General features: G+C 44.8%; 1 non-coding gene across 1 annotated transcript; it reads left to right on the plus strand.

Moving 5' to 3' along the window:
- Window positions 1–8,498: 8,498 nt before the first annotated feature.
- Window positions 8,499–8,694, plus strand: LOC124721588. Its single transcript, XR_007006351.1, has one exon. It is a non-coding gene; the product is annotated as a U2 spliceosomal RNA (small nuclear RNA).
- The last annotated feature ends 1,759 nt before the right edge of the window (window positions 8,695–10,453 follow it).

A 10,453-nucleotide genomic window follows, 5' to 3' on the forward strand; every position in this document is an offset into this window, starting at 1 on the left:
GCGATAGTCTAATCCCCTTGTTTGATAGGAAAAGTAAAGCAACAAAGCATATGTCTGTGTTAATGTACAGTTTTTGTTCTCTGTTATCTACTTTTTGTTTAAATAACCTCTTTGTAACCCAATAAATTAGATCATTGATGGTTTACCTTCAGCAATCCGACGCCCAGTCTTAAAACGTGACTGATAAGAGCAGAATTCTACTACACACTCCAGTCACATTAATGTGATCACGTCCTATGTTTGACAGCAATGTGTAATAATCACTAATAGAGAGGTGGTGGCAGCACTAACAGAGGAGGGTACGTAACGCACACCTATGGGACGTGGAAAACAATGGAGTCAGTGTCGTAAAGTAGAAATGGAGCAATTTATCTGACGTCCAAAAGGGCACGATTACCCGTTTTTGGGTCAATGGTGGAAGCATTTCAGAAAGAGCTAAGCTGGTAAAATGTTCACATGCCGCCATTGTTAGAGTATACTGTGCATGGTAAAATGGCGCTATCCAAAACTGGTGCCGAGGCAACAGTGGTGCACTATGGGCCATAGGAATGAATGACGGCTGTGGAGATGTGTACTTGGGAATAGACGTGCAACAATTGAGCAGCTGATCCCTCAGATGAACCAAGAGGCTACCAATGACCAGTCAGCGAACATTGCTATGACGGCCCTCTGCAGCAGGCGCCAGGTTTATGTACCCATGCTGACTGCCGTTCATCGGCGCTAAAGGATGAAATTTGCACGCCAGTACCACAGCTGGACGTCCACTGAGCTAGAACAAGTGACCTTTTCAGATTAACCTTTTTATGCTCCATCAGACAGAAAGCAAACATCCAGCAATGTTGGAAGAGCCTAGCCCAGAGCAGGGAGCATTATGGTATGGGGAGTGTTGTCGTGGCATTCCCCAGGAGATGACGTCATTCTGAAAGACGCAATGGATCAACACAAGGAAGCATCTATCATTGGGAACCATGTCCACCACTGCATACAGTTTGTTTTAACATAACACGAAGGCATCTACTAGCAGGACAATGCAACGTGTCTCACAGCTCACAGAGCATATATATGATTCATAGGGCACCATGATAAGTGTAATGTACTCCCCGAGCCACCAAACTTCCCTGATTTAAACACAATCGAGAATCTGTGGGACTATCCTGATTGGGCTGTTTTTTACCATGGAGTCTCAAGCGAGAAACCTGGTGCAGCTGTCCATGACGCCAGAGTTGTCATGGCTCCACATCCCTGTCGGTACCTTCTAGATGCTCACTAATTCTCTTCAGGATGTCTCAAATGGTCCACGCTGGAAAAGGTGGTTATTAAGGCTTTTGGTCACTTTAAAGTGAACGAACATTAGAGTATAAAACAGAACTTTATCATACTACGAGTTTATATCGGTGTCTTTGTGTATGCTAATAACTCATGATGACGATGATGATGTCCTGGATACTTTTCGATACCATTGATATTAGAAAGCTCCTCAAATAGCCGAAGCATTTTCTTTTCCTCACTGCAGGCAATCATGGAGGGTGTGTAAACTATAGTGGTGTGTACACAAAATGGGACCCAGTGCCGAACATCGAATATTCGTCGACACCCACAAGATCAACACTTATGCCATGATAGCAGGTCTACAACCATGACCCAGGTGATAGGTCAATAACTGCCATTTCTTGACATTTCGATGGTGCCTGGTGGGCAGCATACAAGACCTGCCTCGTCTTCTATAAAAGCAGGCCTTCCAGCAAAGCTGCGCAAGTTGACATCACTGGCTCTTGAATGATCAGCTGTTGTTTGTTGGCTTCCGCCGTGAAGCCACCCCAATCGATCTGTCATCTTATTGGAACCTCTTGCTCAGAGTAGCAGGGCAAAGAGAGAACAAGGACAGTTAGTTTTGCAGTTGCATACATTCAGGAACAAGTGTACATTCAGGGGCAAACCTATTGTTATGCTAATTTATTTATGACACCCTGAGGGTTGCTTTATGACTCTATGGGAATAATCCATCCTCTTGAGAAACCCTCTATCCCCCCCTCTATCCCTCCCTCTCCCCCTCCCCCTCCTCTTCCCCTATCCCTCTGCAAAATCCCCAACCCTCCCTCCCTCCCCTCACTGATACAAGAACACTTTTGATATCAAATTAACTGACTAATTAATTAAACTGATCAATTAATTACCCCCTCCCACCTTGGAAATCCCCTAGCCCTACCCTCCCATCACACCCCCCCCTCTCCCCATCTGGAAATACACCATACTTAAACAGGTGGGAAAAAGACTTGGTCTGTGCTCAGCTGCTGGAGAGGAAGGACACAGGGTAGTTTATTTTCTCTATTTTGGCTGCCACACTGCTGGAAATTGGCAGGAACAGCTCAGCCCTCCCATCCCCCCCCCCCCCCCACTCACCCCTCATCATCTAGAACAAAATTGGTGTGAAAACCTATGCAGAACTGTTAGCATGGAAGATGCAAGTATTGTCTTGTCCAGCAATTAATGCCCTAATTACTTAATTTCACTGATCTAGATTGGGGATGTAATGTTCTTTGAAAATTTTTGTATGTGTGCTCATCTTGACATGCGAGGATCGACTGAGCTGCTGCACAGTGCCACCACCACAAGATATTCCACACCCTGTCCCCTCCCTCTTCACCCCTCAGAGAAAAATTGGTAGGAAAAAGACTTAATCTGTGATGGAGGGGAAGGATCTCACTACACGAAATTCAAAACAATGTCAATAATATATTGATGCATATACTTTATTTAATCAGTTGCAAGGGACAGGGCTCCCACACCAGAGTAGAGCTCACATCTGCTCCTCTCCCCCACCCCCCTCGCCCGCCTCCACCCGCGCTTCCCACAAGGTAATAACTGTAAGCATTGATAAATGTAATAAAATGTGGTATAGTAATCGCCATTTGGGTTCACCTGCACATGTGTCGGTTGTCCGGGAACAGCCATGGATGTCAAAAACCACCCAGTGTTCTAATTACAGGTCATGGTACTAAATGCCACCAACCACAGACATGATGTCGGCGTCCTTTGATCTCATGGCTCTAAACAAAGCATCGAATGGCAGCATTCCGTTGACTGGGAAATTCCAAAATCACTTCCTGTCTCTGTCTCTCTCAAGAGCCTACTTCCTGTTTGTGTGTGTGTGTGAACCAATCATGTAGATGGAGGTTTTCATCTCACCCTAGAATAATGTGTTCCTATTGGCTAATGCTGGGAACAAAGGGAAAGCTGATACATTTCGATATCAAAAATAGGGGTAAATAGTCTATTTGCACTACACTATAATTTACTGGAGTCAAATAGATCACTTAGAGCACTGATTACCACCTTAGAATGATACTTCTTTGTAATAAAAACATATTTTCAATGTTTGAGAACCACACATAGGCATTTTACAAATCAAGTAATTAAATATCTGCCACAAGTAGATCGTAGTGCTAAATATATCTGAAGTCTGTATGCTCCAACGTTTGACAACACAGGCACCCTCCTCCACCACAGCGTTTCTACCAAATATATCTGGTGAAAAAACCTTACTGATCACACACTCTTGAGACTGCAAAAAGTGCACTGTCTGCCGCTGGGCTCGCGACTGCACCGCACCGCAGAGAAACCCCTGTGCCAGGCGCATCGACCGCAATCACAGTCAAGCACCAATCTTCTGGTATTCGCATGCCTGTCATACCAGATGCTCAGGACCACAGAGAGTATCACCCAGCCATTAACTGATCAATTTACATGGGGGGATAACAGTCCAGCGCAAACACTCTCCACACTTCGGTCACTGATCTACCAGCATACTGTCCAGTTCGCTATTCAGCTATCCAGAGGGAGCTGCGAGAGCCACCGCTAGAGCTTGTCCCTAAGAGTGCGGGCAGGAGCTGACTAACCAGCAGCTGGAATCTTTTCTTTGTACTCGCCACTCACTGGAGGCTAAGCCAGTCTGTGACTTCTGGTCAACCGAAGCTTCATGTCCACTAACAGCGCCAGCCACGGCGCACTACCAAACAAGCAGGTATGGCTCGGACATATAGTTGTAATTACATTTCCTCCACTCACAGATTCTCTCCAATTTAAAAAATCAACTTTACCCAATCTGAGACAGGGATGTTGTTGACCATACACTTATAGTTTTTCATGCGTAATGTAGATTTCTCCATTTTATACGAATTATTTTCGAAGGCAGAAGAAATCGGGTCATGAAAACGTTTCCACATCGTTAATATATCGTAACCTGCTGCGAAAATCCTGTAACACTACTGCATAATGTGCTCCCTGACGCCTTTGGACAAGCAGCTGCCAGCAGCAAGTCGTATACTCTTAGCTCACTTATTTGTAACATAGTTTAATTCTTAATTTCTTTGCGTGTTTTTGGGTACGTGCATTGTTTAATTCATAAATTTCTGGGAGTATCATAGTATTTGAGACTTGTACCATTGCGTTTTAGTACCCGAATAGTGTAAAATCGCGAAGTCTCCTGCCACCGAGCAGTGTGTCAGCAGTGCACAAGTAGCAGCATTACTGCATTTACTAGGCAACCTTGTATTTTAATAACCGTTTAAATTTTGTGTCGAATTGTTTCTGCTCTCTGTAGATTAGTTCACACGTTCTTTGCACAACAGTATTAGCATGGATAGGGACTGTGACTGCTATGTTCAGATGCTGGCAGAGTTGGCATCCCTTCGCTCCCAGCTTCAGGCAGTGTTGGCTTCGGTCACACAGCTTGAGGTTGTTGCCAATGGGCATCATTGTGGGGGTCTGGATGGAGGACGGCCAGCTCGTCCCACGCATCCCCCAATCGGACTACGGCTGTGGCTGCCCGGGATACTGCCCACATTGAGGCTGACCCCTCACCTGTGGTAGAGTGGGAGGTCGTCTCGAGGTGTGGCAGGGGGCAAAAGACATTCCGGAGGGCTGAACGGAAGGCCTCTCCAGTTTGTCTGACGAACCGGTTTCAGGCTCTGTCTCTGGCTGATACTGATCTTCGGTCGGACATGGCTGCTTGTCCTGTTCCAGATGTTGCCCCTCAGTCTGCAAGATCTGGGCGGTCGCAGAGGGTGGGCATACAGGTAGTTGGGAGCTCCAACGTCAGGAGCGTAATGGGGTCCCTTAGGGATATGGCAGCAAGAGATGGGAAGAAAACCAATGTGCACTCCGTGTGCATACCGGGGAGAGTCATGCCAGATGTGGAAAGGGTCCTTCCGGATGCCATGAAGGGTACAGGGTGCACTCATCCGCAGGTGGTCGCTCACGTCGGCACCAGTGATGTGTGTCCTATGGATCGGAGGAAATCCTCTCTGGCTTCTGGTGCTATCTGATTTGGTGAAGACTGCCAGTCTCGCTAGCGGGATGAAAGCAGAGCTCACCATCTGCAGCATTGTCGACAGGACTGACTGCGGACCTTTGGTACAGAGCCGAGTGGAGGGTCCGAATCAGAGGCTGAGACGGTTCTGCGAGCTTGTAGGCTGCAGATTCCTCGACTTGCGCCATAGGGTGGTGGGGTTTCGGGTTCCGCTGGGTAGGTCAGGAGGCCACTTCACACAGCAGGCGGCTACACTGGTAGCAGGGGTTGTGTGGCGTGGACTGGGCGGTTTTTTAAGTTAGATGGCCTCGGGCAAGTACAGAAAGAGCAACAGCCTCAAAGGGTGCGGGGCAAAGTCGGGACATGCGGGGACCAAGCAGCAATCGGTATTGTAATTGTAAACTGTCGAAGCTGCGTTGGTAAAGTACCGGAACTTCAAGCGCTGATAGAAAGCACCGAAGCTGAAATCGTTATAGGTACGGAAAGCTGGCTGAAGCCAGAGGTAAATTCTGCCGAAATTTTTACAACTGCACAGACGGTGTTTAGAAAGGATAGATCGCATGCAACCAGTGGTGGCGTGTTTGTCGCTGTTAGTAGTAGTTTATCCTGTAGTGAAGTAGAAGTGGATAGTTCCTGTGAATTATTGTGGGTGGAGATTACACTCAACAACCGAGCTAGGTTAGTAATTGGCTTCTTTTACCGACCTCCCGACTCAGCAACATTAGTGGCAGAACGACTGAGAGAAAATCTAGAATACATTTCACATAAAATTTCTCAGCATGTTGTAGTCTTAGGTGGAGATTTCAATTTACCAGATATAGACTGGGACACTCAGATGTTTAGGATGGGTGGTAGGGACAGAGCATCGAGTGACATTATACTGAGTGCACTATCCGAAAATTACCTCGAGCAATTAAACAGAGAACCGACTCGTGGAGATAACATCTTGGACCTACTGATAACAAACAGATCCGAACTTTTCGACTCTGTAAGCGCAGAACATGGAATCAGTGATCATAAGGCCGTTGCAGCATCCCTGAATATGGAAGTAAATAGGAATATAAAAAATGGGAGGAAGGTTTATCTGTTTAGCAAGAGTAATAGAAGGCAGATTTCAGACTACCTAACAGATCAAAACGAAAATTTCTGTTCCGACACTGACAACGTTGAGTGTTTATGGAAAAAGTTCAAGGCAATCGTAAAATGCGTTTTAGACAGGTACGTGCCGAGTAAAGCTGTGAGGGACGGGAAAAACCCACCGTGGTACAACAACAAAGTTAGGAAACTACTGCGAAAGCAAAGAGATCTTCACTGCAAGTTTAAACGCAGCCAAAACCTCTCAGACAAACAGAAGCTAAATGATGTCGAAGTTAGCGTAAGGAGGGCTATGCGTGAAGCGTTCAGTGAATTCGAAAGTAAAATTCTATGTACCGACTTGACAGAAAATCCTAGGAAGTTCTGGTCTTACGTTAAATCAGTAAGTGGCTCGAAACAGCATATCCAGACACTCCGGGATGATGATGGCATTGAAACAGAGGATAACACGCGTAAAGCTGAAATACCAAACACCTTTTTCCGAAGCTGTTTCACGGAGGAAGACCACATTGCAGTTCCTTCTCTAAATCCTCGCACAAACGAAAGAATGGTTGACATTGAAATAAGTGTCAAAGGAATAGGAAAGCAATCGAAATCACTCAACAGAGGAAAGTCCACTGGACCTGACGGGATACCCATTCGATTCTACACAGAGTACGCAAAAGAACTTGCCCCCCTTCTAACAGCCGTGTACCTCAAACCTCTAGGGAACGCAAGGTTTCAAATGATTGGAAAAGAGCACAGGTAGTCCCAGTCTTCAAGAAGGGTCGTCGAGCAGATGCGCAAAATTATAGGCCTATATCTCTGACATCGATCTGTTGTAGAATCTTAGTACATGTTTTTTGCTCGCGTATCATGTCATTTCTGGAAACCCAGAATCTACTCTGTAGGAATCAACATGGATTCCGGAAACAGCGATCGTGTGAGACACAACTCGCTTTATATGTTCATGAGACCCAGAAAGCACTACATACAGGCTCCCAGGTAGATGCCATTTTCCTTGACTTCCGGAAGGCATTCGATACAGTTCCGCACTGTCGCCTGATAAACAAAGTAAGAGCCTACGGAACATCAGACCAGCTGTGTGGCTGGATTGAAGAGTTTTTAGCAAACAGAACACAGCATGTTGTTCTCAATGGAGAGACGTCTACAGACGTTAAAGTAACCTCTGGCGTGCCACAGGGGAGTGTTGTGGGACCATTGCTTTTCACAATATATATAAATGACCTAGTAGATAGTGTCGGAAATTCCATGCGGCTTTTCGCGGATGACGCTGTAGTATACAGAGAAGTTGCAGCATTAAAAATTTGCAGCGAAATGCAGGAAGATCTGCAGCGGATAGGCACATGGTGCAGGGAGTGGCAACTGACCCTTAACATAGACAAATGTAATGTATTGCGAATATATAGAAAGAAGGATCCTTTACTGTATGATTATATGATAGCGGAAAAGACACTGGTAGCAGTTACATCTGTAAAATATCTGGGAGTATGCGTGCAGAACGATTTGAAGTGGAATGATCATAGAACATTAATTGTTGGTAAGGCGAGTGCCAGGTTGAGATTCATTTGGAGAGTGCTTAGAAAATGTAGTCCATCAACAAAGGAGGTGGCTTACAAAACACTCGTTCGATCTATACTTGAGTATTGCTCATCAGTGTGGGATCCGTACCAGGTCGGGTTGACAGAGGAGATAGAGAAGATCAAGAGAAGAGCGGCGCGTTTCGTCACAGGGTTATTTGGTAAGCGTGATAGCGTTTCGGAGATGTTTAGCAAGCTCAAGCGGCAGTCTCTGCAAGAGAGGCGCTATGCATCGCGGTGTAGCTTGCTGTCCAGGTTTCGAGAGGGTGCGTTTCTGGATGAGGTATCGAATATATTGCTTCCCCCTACTTATACCTCACGAGGAGATCACGAATGTAAGATTAGAGAGATTCGAGCGCGCACGGAGGCTTTCCGGCAGTCGTTCTTCCCGCGAACCATACGTGACTGGAACAGGAAAGGGAGGTAATGACAGTGACACGTAAAGTGCACTCAGCCACACACCGTTGGGTAGCTTGCGGAGTATAAATGTAGATGTAGATGTAGACATAGACTATATTTCTTCTCAGTATTCTCTCACCAGATAAAAAAATCTTTTCTAAACAGCTTCATATCTGTTTCATCCTGCGTCACAGGACTGGAATATTAAACTCATTTTTGGCTCATGACGAAGTGCTAAGGCCTACCTCTGTCACAGAATGCTTCGTCACTTTCGAACTCTGTTAAAATAACCAAAAGCTTCGTCAAGTGCGAAATCTCTTAAGGTCAGCACAAAAACCGATACAGGAACACACACATACACAAAAATAGTGCAGCTGCGCTATGCGTTGACAACTGTACAACATTTGCAAGCAATTTTGGAATACTTAGCGAGAAGTGATGTCATGATCACATGAGCGTAAGTGACATAAATTCGGTAAAATTACAAAAATTCACGGAAAATATGTATAAATTGAGGGAAAAGACGCAACTGAGGGAGAACGAGGCAGCACTTACGTGTCAGCTTGGTGCTGTAAAATACTTGTACATGGGAAAGAGTATGGACAGCAAGAGGAATATTAGAAATGGCTGACCTGGAAGCACCAGGAACCAGGGAAACAGTCGTTTTCCATGGACGGCGATAAGATGGCTTGAATAGGTTGTTTGACGTGGATGACCACCAAATATAGAGTAATAAATTTATGTATGTCATTTCAGAAGCCCAGATGTGACCTCAAAGTTATCGGCAAGCACCTTATAGATTTTTATAAAGTGTCCTTTGCTAAGCAGCGTATGTATTACCACCTTTGGGCCGCAGTATACAACTACAGAATGCATTGTATGTTTGAACCTGTTTCATGTTTTAAACTCTAACAAACAGTATTTACAATGTGCTTCTCTGTACTCTCTGTGTGGTGTCAGCTAAGAAGAGTTGCTGCATGGTTTCTAACAGCATTCTACTGTACATCTATTGAGATAATACTGATATATACAAGTTGACTGCTGCCTTTGATACTTTCCTGAAAAAGAGAACCATCTACCTGTAAATTGACATGGATCTGCATTAAAGGATGATAGAAAGTAAATGGAATTGAGAGGGGTCATAATGAGGTGTGATTTAATGGTAGACTGATGATACATTCTAGAGAGAGGGAGATGTTGCGGCAGTTCGTTTATCACACGTTTAACCATTTTTTTCCATTCTTCTCTTGGCCTGTAACAGGTATGTGGTATAACCTACGTTCAATTCATATACAGTTGTGTGTTCGTTGTGTGACTTATAGTGATATCTACCTGCAATCGTTAACAGCAAATCTCTCCATACTGCAGCCAGCAGCAGACTTCCAACGCCTGTATAATGAATCATGTCTGCCAAACTGATGAAAAATTCTATTTCGGCATCCTCCTCTAGATGGACGAAGGTGTATGGGAAGTACTCCATTCCTCTGCCACATCTTGGGCGTAAAATGAGCCTTCAGTTTAATAACTGCAGTGATTCTAAGTTAGTGATGGGTTTGAGAGGTCCTGCTATCCCTGTGTATACATTTGCTTGACAGATGTCATGTGTGGAAAAGACCGTGTTCTGTTCACAGACTTGAGCAGCATGACATGTGATTTCACATGTCAAACACCGCTGCTATGCGTTTTTCAATTTCCTCATAGATGTCATTGTTTCATGCATTTTCCGATGCTGACGATCAATTTATATGGCTGATGTGAGCTTACCACAATTTATGAGCTGTAATCAGATATGAACAGTGGATCAGTGCATGGGTCACAAAGAATCTATGTTTTGTCTTTGGTGTAGAAGGTAGCAGTAGTTTTATCATCTTAAAGTTTCTCACCATAATGAGTGGAATAGAAAACTTGCAGGGTGAATGTATGTCGTGTTGCAAATACATTTCCTGTATTGGAGTATTAACAGCGTTTCGTTCCACGTGATTAACATATGGAAAATCATACCGCTTTAACATCATAGCATGCATAAGTGCAGAACCACATAGCCTTAGGTTCAAAATGGTTCAAATGGCTC

Source organism: Schistocerca piceifrons, chromosome 1, assembly GCF_021461385.2.
Source record: "Schistocerca piceifrons isolate TAMUIC-IGC-003096 chromosome 1, iqSchPice1.1, whole genome shotgun sequence".
In the NCBI taxonomy this organism is placed as follows: Eukaryota; Metazoa; Arthropoda; class Insecta; order Orthoptera; family Acrididae; genus Schistocerca; species Schistocerca piceifrons.